General features: G+C 44.7%; 1 long non-coding RNA gene across 1 annotated transcript; it reads right to left on the bottom strand.

Moving 5' to 3' along the window:
• Positions 1-10,565: 10,565 nt before the first annotated feature.
• Positions 10,566-11,932, bottom strand: LOC136284919 (uncharacterized). Its single transcript, XR_010719323.1, has 2 exons — positions 11,795-11,932; positions 10,566-11,333 (listed from the first exon to the last, which is right to left on the bottom strand). It is a non-coding gene; the product is annotated as an uncharacterized lncRNA (long non-coding RNA).
• Between the last annotated feature and the right edge of the window lie 4,108 nt (positions 11,933-16,040).

Consider the following 16,040-nt stretch of genomic DNA (forward strand, 5'->3'; position numbering starts at 1 on the left):
AAGTTATTTTATTGTGGCAAAAAGCCCTTCAGTTGTCAGTCCTGAACGCTGTCCTGAGCTGGGCAACTGTGAGCACACCTAGAGTTATCAAAAGACCACACTCATATTTACATGTTGGTTGACCAGTACAACAGATCGAGGTCTTGGATGGGTGATCTAAAGCCTGGTACTTCTGGTGCCCCTAATGATTTCCAGTCTCATGGATCCACTTGGTGTAAGGCTTTTATTCTGAAATAAGTTGCTTGTTAGAGCACATGCTAGCTGATCTGCATATTTATGCCTTTTCCTTTATATTCAGACACTGAGACAAGCTTCCTCCATATTCAGTTTTAGCAACTTTCTTTTATTAGCAAAACCTAATTTTCACTGATTAGGGAACATAGGTTGAAGACAGCCTGAGCAACAAACCAAGCTAAGTGCTCGGCAGCTCTTTCAGGCTGATGAATGGAAATGTAATGAAACTGCATCAAGTGGATGTGATACCAAAACATTCTCCAGTGCCACAAAAGGTCTTCACTGAATCACAGAAACAGGAGAAACCAGCCTGGAACACCCAGCCTCCTGCTCAGAGCCAGAATATCACTAACACTGCATCCCATCATGATAGACTTTTCTTACAGAGTTCTGGGAGCTTCCGAGGCTGGAGACTCCTTCACCACTCTGCATGTCAGTTCCATTGCTCACCTGCCTGTTGGTGAAAAATTTTCCGAATTTCCAACCAGAATCCCCTGAGATGTGATTTACAGCTACTGACCATTACTGTTGTTTTAATGGAGCTGTAATATAAACCTCTGGTATTTGGGATTGGAAGTAGAGGGGCAAAAGGAAACAGGACAGGAAGGAGGAAAAACAAGATCAGTGCATCAAGACAATCTTGGAAACAGCCTCTTATCACAGCATAAACATGGAGTGGCCTTCTTTACTCTTTTTTTTTTTTGCACAAAGGCACAAGGTGATAGATATGAAGGAGCAGAGGCACAGAAGACCTTTGCAGTAAGGACCATGTAAATGCACTGCCTTCCTTTAAGCTGCTGTGCTCATTAGCCAGCAGTCTTTCTGTGCTAGGCAACTGCATTTGAGCTGGTACTGAAATGGAAATCCACTGTCTTCTGTGGTATGAGGCAAGTGCTCAGCAGGCAGAGCCTGTTTGCTATTGCATTGCTGGTGGCTTGTGCTGAGCTGCTAGTGAGGAGCTGAGCAGTGAAATTGAGTTCAGCCTCCAGTATATCCTCACTTCCATCTTGGTTTCCATACAGATGGATGGAGGACCCACTGCAACTGAGTCTGTGCATGACAAATGTCTTCTCTTTCTGGCAGACACATAGCAAAACTTTGTTTATATTTTTTTGTGTGTGTTTGCTTCCATCCCTCCCCTCATGAGCTCATCATATCTCTCTCATTCACAGCTTTTACTTCACCGAGGTTACATCTTCAGAGTACCAGAGCAGACAGTTCAGATGGACTGCAGATACGAAAATTCATTAATGTATTAAATGCCAGCTGGAAATATCCGATGAAACTCTTCAGTATTTGCATCTTCTTAAAAACTGATTTTATTTGTTCTAGGCTTGGATGAGAAGAGGAGCCTTTTGCTGTCTAAAATTTGAAACAATATTAATGTTGCATAAGTTAGGTCACTGAGATAGGAATTTTGATATGTGTTTCTCAACACTACCACTGGACACTAAAATCAGAACAACTTAACTGGAATTAAGCAATTCATATTGCTGTGTCTAAGAATTAAACTTTTATTTCAAGATGCTCCAAACTAAGGCTTTACCCAGCTTTTACCCAAGATGGAGAAAAAATATCCATATTTTCTCAAATCACTACTATGGCTTGGAGAAACCACAAATCTCATTTTGGAAGCTCTATGACTATTCCTAGAAGCACAGTTGCTTTCCCAGACATCAACCTTCCTACAGATTTTTCTTTTCAGGCGTTCATATTAGACTTATTAATACCCATTTTATGCACAAAAATTGAGGACTGCAGAGCAATGGAAATGTCTGGATGGCAGGTGGAATGCAAGATGGAAAATACAGCTCTGCTTGTCAATAAGTTACACATGCCAGGAAAGTAAAAAGGGCATAAGGCCACCCTGAAAAAAGTGAAGTCACTGGTAATAGAGATTTTTCATCGTCCCACAACATTAGGCCCTAGTCAAAAGTGGGAGTAACTTGTCTCATGGAGTATTTCTTTAGAGGAGAAAAACTGTGGGAAAACATGATTTTTGACAGCCCTGTTGCATTAGAAGGTCAGTAGTCTGAACAGTGTACTGACATCCAGGCAGATAAATGGGCTAAAAGCACTTTCCACTACACTGAGGAAGAAAACAAAAGTCTGGAAATTGAGATAATAAGACAAAAGCAGAAATATTTCCCTGTGATCAGCTGTGTCTGTGATGTCTGATGTACTGACAGCATTATACCAGCATTTACATCTCCACCCAGAAACAATTTCCTCTCTTATGCTGAATTTTTTGAGATTCTGTTCAGTCCAGGAATGGCTTTGAAAGGATGTTACTTAAAACTGTAAACAGCAGCTTTTTCTACCCAGTGAAACTTGAAAACAGACTGAGGATGGCAATAGAACTGGTAAGTAACTCAGCCACCACCACAAAACACATGAACGTTGTCCTTGGTGTCGCAACTCTGCAGTGCTGTAATTACATTGCATTCAGATGAAGAACTTGGCTGTCTACACTTGTTTCATGGGAGTGCTGGTAGTGTCAGTGTGGGGTGGCTGAGGGCAGCCCCTGGTGTGTGCCAGCCGGTGCAGTTGGCCCTCTCCGTGTCCTTTCCTTGCACATATGCGTGCCTCTCCCTGGCTCACACAGCCAAGCCCAGCACGGGCTGCTCCTGCAACCTGGGCAGTGGCACTAGGAAAAGCAGCCCTCTACAGAGACCCTGCAGTCTGGGTTCCAGCAGCTGAGCAGGAGGAGTTCCTGGGGCTGAACTCTGCTCATCCTGAACTATCCCTACACACAGCACTTGAAAAGTGACTTGGCTAAAACAGAACTCTGGAACTGGTGTTTCCCTGCAGAAGAAAGAGCTTGTGTAATTTTACTGTTCTTTGCTCTTTCTTCCCTTCTTCTATGATATATTTTTACCCTTTAGTTCCTTGCTGCTGATTAGCTGCTTGCAGGAGCTACCAGGGCTTTCTTGGAAGAGCATCTTGTTTATTAAAATCCTACAAGTCTTACAGATCAGCAGACATTATCTCAGTTCTCTTTTTCTTGCAGCTTTTGCAGGACCTTATTATATTTTGCCATGTAAAAAGCAATGAAAAATCCCTTTCATAAAGGCAAAAAAAAAACCAAAAAAACAAACCAGATTTGCAGAAAAACATAAGGAGCCACCACTGAAGGCCTCTAGCCCAATGTCCTGCTGACAGCAGGGCTAACTCTAGTTAGGCTAAGTTCCTTGAGGCTTTGTCCAGGTGAGTTCTGAACACTGAATCATAGAGGATAGTTTGGGATGGAAGGGAGGTTCAAAGATCATCTAGTTCCAACCCCCTGCCATAGGCAGGGAATCTTCCACTAGAGCAGGTTGTTCAAAGCTCCATCCAACACAGGTTTGAATGCTTCCAGGGATGGGGCATCCACAGCTTTTCTGGGCAGCACTGTCCCATGCTTCACTGCCTCCATTGTAAAAGATACCTTATATCTTCTGTATATCCCATCTAAATGTATTCTCTTTCTGTGAAACCACTGCACCTTGTCCTTACACTACAGGTCATGGTAAAAAATGTCTCTTTCTATCTTTCTTATAAACACTTCTTATATGTTGAAAGGTCCCAGTAAGATCTCTCCAGAGTCCTCGCTCCTCCAGGCAGAACCACCAAAAGTGCCTCAGATTTTCTTCATAGCAGAACTGTTCCAGACCTCTGACCATTTTTGTGGCCCTCCTCTGGACTCATTACAGCAGGTCCATATTTTTCCTGTGCTGGACTCCAGAGCTGGACACAGCACTCCATGTGGAGTTTCTTGAGAGCTGAGTAGAGGGGCAGAATCACCCCCCATGACCTGCTGGCCACATTGCTTTGGATGCAGCCCAGGATACAGTTGGCTTTCTGGGCTGCAAGTGCTCATTGTCAGCTCATGACTAGCTTTTCATCCACCACTATTCCAAATTCCTTCTCAGCCATGCTACTCTCAGGTTCCTTAGTTGGTCTTTACCCTGATCTTTTCTGATGATGGGAGAGACTTCATTCCCCCTGTACCTGTCATGAGTTTCAGAAGTTTCAGAGATGTGGGAAGAGGGAACTGAGGCAAAAAATTAATTGTTGAGTACCTTAGCCTTCTTCATATCAGTTGTCACCATTTCTCCTGTCTTATTTATTGTGGGAGGGGGGTGAGATACGACATTGTGTTTGATCTTTCTTTTCTGGTCAATGTCCTTCTTGTTATTCTTTCTAAATTAAGATGTAGCTGTGCCTTGGCTTTCCTGATCTCATCCCGTTGTGTTTAAAACACAGTTACCTCAGTTAGGAACATGAAAAAACCCAGGGGAGTCCTGTCTTCCTGAGTTGCTGAAGGAGATATCTTTTCTACACTTTGTACCTCTCTTAGGAGGAGCCAGAAAGCTGCACCTACCTAGCCATAAATAGTGTAGGAAGTCCTTAACTAAAACAATGCATTACTGTGATGTGGACAGCCCACACACAAGGTCAGTGTTTACACACAGGCTTCCACCAGCTGTGCTCACCATGATCTCAGTAAATACGTCACTCAACAATCTCACCCTTTTGGTGTTTGCACATCTTCATCCATCTTCATAACTGTCCGGACACAAGCTGTGATTTGAGAGGTTTGGACACGGCATTGAGAGGAATTTTTTTGCTAGGAGTCAGTGCAGCACCAGACCAGGCGTGAGATAGTGACTTCTTCATCAATATTTTTAACACTTGGCCAGATGAAATAACAGTGAGCTGATGTGGTGTTGAGGATAGTCCCACTTGAAGCAGAATTTCTGAATAATGCACCAACAATTTGATGACACAGATATCCGTGAACAACTGATAAATATATCATGATAAATGATAAATGAACTCTTACTTATGCTTACAGCTCTGGCTTCTCACACAGAGGATATCTTAACATGGTTCCCTTCCCAGCTTGACTGGGAGCTATTTCCATCACCAGTCCTTTATATTCCTGTCATATTCATTCACTGTCAGGTGAGAGCCTTATCCAATGGTAGATTGAAGTTCAGACCATGTCATCTTTGCTTAGTTTCAGTCCTTGACGTCTTGTTAATTGTAATGACAGTGCAATAGAGAGTTCTGATGAAATTCCAGGCAAGTATAGCAGTTTTCTTCAAATACTGCAAGGATGGATTTTAAAAAATCTAACCAATAAAGACCCTACCATCCCCTCTCCTTCCCATTCTTTTTAGGCTATCCAGGAACACAGTAAAAAAACCAACAACAACAACAACAGACAAAAAACAAAAATAAATCACCATGATATTAGTGATTGTTGTAATTTATTTTTCTAGGAAGCAGATATTCAGGCTGTAGTGACCACAATCATCTGATAATGGCCCTATATTCTGCAAGTAATAATCCAAGCTAAGGATTAATTACATCAGCCGTGCATATAGCTATATTCTTGACATGTTTGGTGTGCATTTTAACTGCTCTTGCAAGGACTATGAGTAAAAGGAGTTTCTAGTTTTAAAATATTTCCTCTTTCTCTGAAACCCTCTTGCTGCTGGCACTCCTGCCCTGGGGCCAAAGGCAGAAGGCTTTTGCACATGATGGCAACCAGCTCCTCAGACACACTGGTACCAGCTTTGTTGCCCACATCTTTCCAGTCAGAGCCACCATCCGCAGTGTCCCTTTCCCTCCTCATGGCCCAAATTAAGGCCAAGTTTTGTTACTAGCAGCAAACCCACCCAGCCATACAGAGGAAGCCCATTTTGGGTCAGCTCACAAGAGCTGCACCCTGTCCCTCTCCAGAGGATGGCAGCAGAGCTCAAGCAACCCTGAATGGCCTTATTCCCCACCCTGGCTTACAGAATCACAGAATGGTTTGAGTTGAAAAGGATCTTAAAAACCATCTAGTTCCAACCCTCAAAGTTCAGACCCTGCTGAGCTCCCTGCTATTTTCAGGCTTGACCTAAGCAAGTTTTCCACGGGATCCAGACATGACAGGATGAAGTAGTGCTGACAAGTACAAAACATCTGGGTGGGAGCTCCAGGTAATATCAGGGGAAATTAAAGTGAGCAGCACTTGAGGAGCAGAACCACCTCCAGCCAAATGGCTGTACCAATGACTATGCCCAGGGGTCCTACCCGGATCCCATCTGTGTCCCCCCGCCCTGCAACTCCCCAAGCTGTGCAAGGAGACCTGCCTTCCCACTTCTCACACTAAAAAAAAAAAGGATTTTAAGGGTTTGGAAAGGCTGACCTGCCACACCACAGGACTGCCTGCTGAAAAGAAAATGTATTTATTTCAGCAAGCTATGGAAAGTGTGTTATGGATGATTAGACCAGCCTGAAACAGGGGCTGGGAAAATTTGTGATATAACCAACTTTCAGTGTTAAATAAAGGTGAACATGCCTTGTACCAGTTGTAGATTGTTATCCCTAAGGTTATCCCTTTTATGGTAAGCTATTTCCAGAGTAAAATGAAAATGCTATGTTTATAAATAAATATGTCTATATCAACAAAAATATTTCTACAACAGGGTTGCAGCATTGGTGGATAGGGGAAGAGTGTTTGATATTATCTACTTTGCTTATGCAAAGCATTTGAAGCTGTACAGCATGACATCCTTATCTCTAAACTAGAGAGACATGAATTTGGTGGGTGGATTGCTCCAATGCATAAGGGTCTGGCTGAATGGTCACGCTCAAAGTGTTGTGGTCAATGACTTAATGTCCACATAGAGACCAGTGATGAGCAGTGTTTTTCAGGGGTTGGTATTGGGACTAGGCTGTTTTACACCTTTGCTGGCAACATGGACAGTGGGATTGGGTGCACCCTCAGTCAGTTTGCTGATAACGCAGAGATCTGCAATGCTGTCAAGATGCTGGAGGGAAGGGATGCCATCCAGAGGGGTCTTGCCAGGCTGGAGTGGTGGGTCTCATAAAGTTCAACAAGGCCAAGTGCAACATCAGCCTGTGAGTCGAGACAATCCCAAGCACAAACATGGGCTGGGCAAAAAATGGACTAAGAGCAGTTGTTCAGGGAAGGACTTGGGGGTGTTGGCTGACAAGAAGCTCAATGTGAGTTGGCAGTGAGCTTTCAGAGCCCAGAAAGCCAAACATGCCCTGGGCTGCATCAAAAGCAGTGTGGCCAGCAGGACAAGGGAGGAGATTCTGCCCCTCTATTCCACTCTGATGAAACTCCACTTGGAGTGAAGTGCTGCATTCAGCTCTGGGACCCTCAACATAAGAAGAACATAGACCTGTTGGAGGGGGTCCAGAAGAGGCCATGAAGATGGTCAGAGAGCTGGAGCACCTCCACCAAGAAAATAAGCCAATACAGTTTGGGCTGATCAGCCTGGAGAAGAGGCAGCTTTGGGGAGACCTTACAGAACCTTTCAGTACCTAAAGGGACTACAGGAAAACTGAAAAGGGACTTTTTAAAAGAACATGTAATGATGGAACAAGGTGTAATGGCTTTAAACTGACAGAGGGCAGGTTTAGATTAGGTATTAGGAAGAAATGCTTTTCGGTGAGATGGTGACTCACTGGAATATGTTGCCCAGAGAAGCTGTGGATGCCATTTCCTTGGAAGTATTCAAGACAGAGTTGAATGGGGCACTGAGCAACATGATTTAGTGAAAGGTATTCCTGCCCATGGACTAGAGGATTCTTAAAGGAACCTTCCAACCCAAACCATTCTGTAAGTCTATGATTCTATTGGTTACACACTTATTTAGCCAAGGTACCCTTGCCTTTGTCTTCCTCATTCATCTTGATCTCCTAAGGCAGCAGTTTTACTTCCCATATTCAACAGTCAGCACTTCTTCCCAGGCAACAGTGGTTTTCCAGTGTATTCCTGTCACTCACACCTCCTGAAAGATGGTGTTGGAGATGTTTTCAAGGCCGTGAATCCATCTGATGTGTCATGGGCATTTGCAAGAGAAGACGTGCCGAGTACAGGATTCTCAACAACAGTTCATCACCTGTGGTCTGCTCTGTACACTTGGTGGTCACTAACTCTATTAGTGTTTCCTGCCCTTGGTTGCTGAGTGAGCACAGGAAGAGGGGGAGCATAAAGTGACAAGTAGACACATGCCTTCCTGTCACTGGTCATCTCTTAAACATGCTAGAGATTCTCCTCTGGTATACTTTTGCTGTGATTTCCTGTGAGGAAGAGCCTGGCTGGTAGGCCATGGCTTGACTGATACCGATAGAGAGTTTGTTCCCAGCCTTTTCAAAGATATTTGACTGGGTTTTGCTGCCTTGTTTATCACTCTGTCAGATTTGTGAGGTCTGGTGGTGCACATGTGCAACAGCTCATTCCACCTTATGCTGCTGCTAATTCCACCTCAATCTGCGTTCTCCTTGGGCCCGGGTGTCACTACACTGGGAACTGCTCCAGATCAATAAGCTGCTTTATTCCCCTGTCTTGGCTTTGCATGGCCTGGTTTTTGGTAGTGAGGGGGCCACAGAGGTGGCTTCTGTGAGAAGCTGCTGGAAGCTTCCACCACATCCAGCAGAGTCACTCCTTGATAGCTCTGAAGATGGACATGCTGCTGGCCAAAGCGGGGCCATTAGAGATGTTGGTAGCACCTCTGTGATAACATATTTAAGAAGAAACAAAAATAAAGGTGGGGGTGCAGTTTTAATTCCAGATAGAGAAGAGGAGCAGGTGAGGACATGTGAGGGAAACAACATGGAGACACCAAGGTCAGTGGAGAAGGAGGGCAGGAGCTGCACTGGGCGCCAGAGCTGAGATTCCTCTGCAGGCCATGGTGATGACCACAGTGAAGCAGCTGTGCCCCTGCAGCCCATGGAGAATGCAGAGATCCACCCACACTCCGTGGGGAAGGTACCCATGCCAGAGTGGGTGGACACCTGGAGGAGGCTGTGATCCAGTGGGAGACTCGATGGAGAGAGGGGGCCTTGCTTCCAGGCCAGAGCAACTTGTCCTTGGAGGACTGCACACCGTGGGAGAGTGACTCATGCCACAGCAGTTTTGGGAGGACTGCTGCTCGTGAATTGGAACCACACTGGAGAAGTTCACAGAGAATTTTCTCCTGTGGGAGGGACCCCACGATCTCACAGGGAAACAACTTGTCTCCCTGCATAGAGGAAGAAAACCTTGGGAACTGACCAAACCCCCACCCCCTCTCTCCCTGCACTGTCAGTGGGACAGAGGGGCTGGGAGGGAAAAGGTGTTCTTGAGAGCTTATTTTATTTCTCATTATCCTGCTCTGATGTTGTGAGTAATAAACTCACTTTGTACCTCTAAGTTGAGCCTGTTTTGCCCTTGGAGTGTTTCCTCCTGGTCCTTATCTCAGCTAATGAACCCTTTGTTAAATGTTTCTTTCCTCAGTCCAGGTGTAGCAGGGGAAGTTGAGTGAGTGGCTTTTGTGGGTGCCTGGTGTTTGGCCAGTGACAAACCACAACATCCCCTCAGGTCACATTGCACCGTAAGGGTGTCTCACAGCACCAGGTCTAGTTTAAATGCACTTGCCTCTGGGGCATAGAGATCATAAACAGGCCAGGGGCCTGGGGGATCCGTGATGAGTCTGTGCTGGGGCTGATGGTGTTTACCTAGGTGAACTGCACTCTGTTAATCCATGGGACTGTGTGAACAGGAGCAGGGCTTTGGGACCACACAAATGACAAGGGCAAGTTTGCTCCAAGGAGGGGAATTCCTTAAAGAATAATCTGCTGCAGCTGTGCACATTTGACTATGTCACATTTATTTTCCTGATGACCTCTACAGATCTCTGAAAGAAGGTCTCTCATTACTGCTTTTGTCAGCAATATGCTTTGCAGTTTTTGAGATTTGATTTACCAGGATGGAGAATCTCATTTAAGTTTTGCCATAGTATTGCTCTGTTGAATCCAAAGGTCAAGTAAGGCCCTACCAAGAAAACACGGCAGCATAAGGGAGAGAAATACTCTGACAAAGAAAACCAAGAAGAAATTAAAGGAAGCATCAATAACTGTATTGAAAGTGAGGCAGCTCTTTAAAAAAATCAGACAAGTTTTACCACTGGGATCAAGCATTCAGTCAATTCAAATTTATGAAAACAGTCTGTTTGATTATGTAATTTGGGCAGTAAAAGGCTGTAATTTGATCAGTATGATCAATGTCTTGAGATGCAATCAAATATGTGATATTTAGGAACAGGCAACAGGACAGGATCACAGCAATAATCAACATGCCCACCAAGACTTCAGCTCTGGTTGAGCCAAGCCTGAACCCACTGTTACTGAATAGTGAAACTGGAGTGAGATAAAATCTTACAGGAGACATGCCTGAAAAAAGCCTCAAAGTGACTGCGTGAAACATTCCCTGGATACACAGAGACATCTCACCATGAAAGGGCAATGTTTATCTACACTAAATAGTACATAAAACAGACCCACTGTTGCTTGCAAAAGCTTCTTTAATGGCGCCAACACAAAATGGATTAGAGACAATAGCAGAAGCCATGGTATCACAAGGGCATTTTAAAAAAATCACAAAGAATGTGACAAAAGCAGAGGCAGACATCTAGGTCTCAAATTTCTTGCCAGGGCTGCATCTTTCCTCAATTTTGGAGGGTTTGCATTCTAGTAAGAACGGCCAGCACGAAGGGGACGCAGGAAAGAAAGCTTGTTATCGAACTTGATTGCCTTGTAATTTGGAAAGTTTTCGCGTTCTCGAGCAAGGTATTGAATTCCACTTCCATCACTGTTTTCACACAGCAGCCAGGCACCTCTCTGGACTTTGTGGGAAGACATGATGTCATTGTCATGTCCTGCAGCCAGGTTGGTTGCTTCTCTTACTACCCTGCTCTTCCCTTGGTAGTTGGGATCCGCATAGAGAGTGATCTCAGGATTGCTCAGGTCATCAGTGATCATCTGCAAAGAACTGATCGTCTTAGCCATCCTTGATGGAAAAAAGGCATGGTCTCCTTCCTCAAGTACCAGAAATCGGCCTTCATAGTTTGAGTGCTCATAAAGCACCCAAGGCTGGCCAATTACTTTAGCTGAGGAAGCAAGATCATTCCAATCTGCATCTCTTAGATTGGCAATATCAGAGGTGAATTCTTTGGACAAACCCTGGAAGTTGGTACGCTCATAAAGGATGATTCTTCCCATCTCAGTAGGACTTCTAGGATTTGAATTTCTTCCTCTAGGAGCTGGATGACAGCCTGCACAAAATGAAGACAGAAAACAAGCAACGCTTGTAAGAAGCCTTTTGGACCTTGAAACAAAACGATGGACACCCAGGAGGGAAAAAGAGAAAAAGGAAAAATACAACATTTTGAACAAACAATAAACATAGAAGTAGCTGGAAAAGTTGAGGTCATGATGTGTGTGTTGGTTCAGGTGTATTCCCAAGAGTAAGTTGTAAAATACTCTCACATTCACCCCTCACAATTGTGTATCGCTGGCCCCCTCCACCCTCTCCCTTGCTGAGGTTTGTCTGTCCTGCAGCAGCCATCTCCTCCTCCCCTAAACATGGGTTCAGTCTGTGCACATGCACACAGCAGACCCTCCCGTCTGTGCTGCAACTCTCACCCCAACACTAAAGCCTCCTTCCCTTCCCTGCATTTGCCAGCAGGTGCCCCAGAAACCCTTCCAGGTGTCCTGTACAAAGTGTGCCTCTTACCTTGATGTCAGCTGCAGGGCTGGGGAGAGCTGAGGGCAATTCCTCCAGTGCAGGGCTGGTTGTGATGGGCTTCTCGTCTACCTCCATTTATACTTGCACAGAAGTCTTGCAAAGCACCCCAGTCAACGGAACTGAAACCGTCCAATATTACCCCCAGGGATCAAAACTCATTATCCATTGTATTTTGCTTTCTATGGTCCTACAATCAGACGTCTTCTTCCTCTTGTTCAAAAGTCCCTTGGAGCATAAGTGACTTTATGAAATGGGGGAAGTTCCATTCCTGTTTGTCCTTCTCCTCCAGAAGAAAATGGAATCACAGTAATATGAAGGTATCAAAATAGTTTGTGACACAAGCTGTAGAATGTTTCTGTCTGTCGGAGTTTACGTTTTTGCTTTTCTGAGAAGCATAGCTAATACACAACTTTAGTTTATTAAGAGTTTTGTTGGGAATTATCCAGGTAGCATAGAGGGCATTTATGTAGCTTTTTTTTTTCCTTTTTTTTTTTTCTCTTCTTAGGATCACAGTATCATTAATGGTGGAAAGGCCTCCAAGATCCAACCTTTGACTGAATGCCACCATGCCCATTAAACCATACTACAAATGTCACTTCTACCTGTGTTTTCAGCACTTCCAATGATGGTGACCTGACCACTTCCCTGGGCGGCCCATTCCAAAACTTAATTACTCTTCCTCTAAAGAAATGTTTCCTACTATCCAGCCTGAACCTCCCCATGTACAACTGAAGGCCATTTCCCCATGTCCCACCACTAATTACCTGGAGAAGAGACAAACCCCTACCTTGCCACAAACTCCTTTCACGTATTATCAAGAGAAAACATATCTGCCCTAAGCCTCCTTTTCTCTGGGATAAACACCCCCAGTTCCCTCAGCTGCACCTCATCAGACCTGTGCTCCAGACCCTTCACCAGCCTTGTTGCCCTCCTCTGGACTTGCTGCATCCCCTCAATGTCTTTCTTGCAGTGAGGGACCCAAAATGAGCACAGGATTCCAGGTGTGGCCTCACCAGTGCTGAGTACAGTGGGACAATCTCTGCCCTGATCCTGCTGGATACACTATTGCTGGTACTGGCCAGGTGCCACAGACCTTCTTGGCCCCCTGGGCACAGCTGGCTCATGTTCAGCCCTCTGAAGGTGTGGATGCCCCATCCCTCGAAGCATTCTTTAGGGTCCCTTGCAGCCCAAACCACTCTCTGATTCTGTCACATATGTAATCACATATTTATGTACAGTAATAGAGGTATGTGGTACTATCAATAATAATCAAAACCATCAATACTGCTGTCTCAAAAGCAGAAAGAAGGTGACAGTGTAGAACCCAGAAACCGGATGTAAAGAGAGACCTTCTGGCATGGTGTAAAACCAGCTTCATAGTCAGAACTTTAAAGCAGAAGCAAGGCAAAAGAAACATAAATATTTGCTGACATTTATTTTGCACTCAATACAGTTTTATTTTAAATAGTGTTTTATACTTTCAGTTTTGAAATTAAACACTCAAATCTGGTTAGACATGCTTCTTTCACAAACATGTCAAGCAGCAATCTAATTATGTTAAATATGACTAAACATTTTTCCAATTCAGGCTGAAGTAAATGCTTCAGATAAATATTTCTTTTAAATGTTTTTCCTCTATCAGTTTTTTCCATTGCTGTCTGTTGACCACCAGTATTGTTTCTCCTCATTTCCACATCCTCTTTTATTTTCTTCTCCAGATTGGTACAAATTATTTCCTACATCAAGTTATTGGTTTTCCCAAATGCCACACTATGCTCTCACTGACTCCTACTGGAACTCTGCTTTGCAGAAGACAGAATCCCATAAACTCTTCTGCCAGGAATTCTGTAGTGTGTGTCCCCAGGACTCTGCCCATCCTGTCACTGGTCACTGTCTTTCAAGGCGCTTTGATATGACTTGTTCTGCTCTGGGGCTCCTGACCAATTTCCAAGCACCTAAAACACCATCTAATGAGTTACTGAATTGAATTAAACTAACAATAAACTGCAGAATCAGCTCAATTTCTGAATTTTTATATATCTGCCTTTGGTCACTTATCAGTAGGAACTTACTTTACAGGATCATGCTACTGGCGGCTGTGCTTCCTCTCTGCTGGTTTTGAAATTAACTCACAAGCATTCTGGACAACGTTACAAAGTCATCACTAAAGCACTTCCCAGAGTCAACTCTGAACCCTTGTTGGTTTGTAAGTTGTTTTAAATATTTCTGGTTTATATTTTCACAAAATGTTTTATGTTGTCACTTTCAATTCTCATTAAAACCTACATTTGCATAAAATGAATTTTTAGCACAAAAGTAACAGGATGTGAAGATGAATTCTCTGTTTCTTTGATTAGTTTTTAATTTCTGCTTGCATGTCTGTTGAAAGACACTATGATGTCTGCTCAGTAGAAACTGTCTGCAGCAGCCCAACCACTATCACAAACAGAAGCTAGGGAAAAGTTAGAGAGAACTCTGAGACCTGGGTCTCTGGGTGGTCATGTTGGGTCTAAGTGTCCTCCCCAAGCTTTGAGCACTGCGTGGCACAGAGCAGTGTGTGGTGCTTTGCCAGGGAAGCCATGGCTGGACCTGCATTAACATCTCAGCTATGACAGAGGCAGTGACACATGACAGAGAGGCTGCTACAGGGCATGAGGTTTGCACGACCAGATTGAAGAGGCATGGGTCCTGCATGGGGCCAAACCCCAATGGATTGTTCTGTGGAGCCTTGATGTCTCTCCTCCTTCATTCACCAGCTCTACAGGTGTGTCCTTCTGTCCTGCTAAGACACATATTGCTCCATAGGCTTCCAGCACTTGTGAAATTTAAAGTGTGGGAAGACAAGCTTGTAAGGGTATGTGGAACATACCTTTCATGGTATGGACGGCCTGTTTCATGTACTTTATCAAATAAAGATATTTTCGGTTCAAGAGAAGTTATGATGGTGTGATTTTCCAGCAAAGTTTGAGCTAGAGCAGCCAGAAAGTAGGACATGGATATAGACAGGGGTTTCAGACAGGCAGGAGATTCATGCTGGGATTCAAGGCACCCACAACTGCCAGAACACCAATGAGAACAGTGTGTGGTGTGTGTGTGGGCCAGCTGCAGGCACCAAGCTGCACTGGCCAGGGAGAAGGAGGCACCAAAGTGTCCTTTGGTCAGAGATACCAGAGCCAGGTACAAGACTGGACAGGCTGAGGGCTCTCAGTCCTGTTGGAAGCACCTATGAAGGTGCTTGTGGCTGTGGAGAGTGAGGGTGTGCAGGTCTTCACAAGAGGGCTTCCATGTGGATGATCTGCAGAGGGGGACGGAGGTGGGGCTGCGTCTCTTCCATTCCATTCTGTGGGAGTGCTGGTAGTGTCAGTGTGGGGTGGCTGAGGGCAGCCCCTGGTGTGTGCCAGCCGGTGCAGTTGGTCCTCTCCGTGTCCTTTCCTTTCATACGTGTGTGCCTGTCCCTGGGTCACACAGCCAAGGCCAGCATGGGCTGCTCCTGCAACCTGGGCAGTGCCATGAGGAAAAGCAGCCCTCGACAGAGACCCTGCAGCCTGGGCTCCAGCAGCTGAGCAGGAGGAGTTCCTGGGGCTGAACTTCACTCTTCCTGAGTTATCCCTACACACAGCACTCGAAAAGTGACTTGGCCGGAAAGAAACCCTGGAACTGGGGTTTTTTCCACAGAAGGACCACTCTCATGTAACTCCAGTGTTCTTTCCTTTTTCTTTCAATCCTAATCAGATGTTTGTAACAACTATCACAGGCTTTCTCAGAAGAGCGTCTTGTGTGTTGAAATCCCACAGATCCGCAGATGCCCTCTCAGTTCTCTTTTTCTTGCACTTGTGGTTGGACATGAGTCTATTTCTACTCTCTTGAAAGCAGGAGAGCCACATCCTGAAAAATTTCCCTCCAAAAAACTAAATTGACCAAGAAAGCCCCAAACACTAAACTGAGGAGAGACAAATTGCAGGGACACATTAATTGCTGAGTGCAAGGACAATGCAAAGGGGCTCATTAGACTCATTGAGTCAATGTCAGTGCGCAGAAATCCTCACCAGGACAGCATTGGTCTGACAAGGCTGAATAGAAGGGATGGACAAGGGACATTGATCATCTTTATTCCTAGCAAGATTCCTCAGGAGCAATATGGCTCAAGAAATACTGGGATTTGTCTGTCTTGGTCCTTATGTGATGAGCTTGAATAATCCAGGGAGCCAGGAGGATTGTAGGATTGGTGGATAAT

The sequence above is a fragment of the Chamaea fasciata genome, unplaced genomic scaffold (assembly GCF_029207755.1).
Source record: "Chamaea fasciata isolate MVZ Bird 193981 ecotype frontalis unplaced genomic scaffold, bChaFas1.0.hap1 SCAF_2, whole genome shotgun sequence".
Classification (NCBI taxonomy): Eukaryota; Metazoa; Chordata; class Aves; order Passeriformes; family Sylviidae; genus Chamaea; species Chamaea fasciata.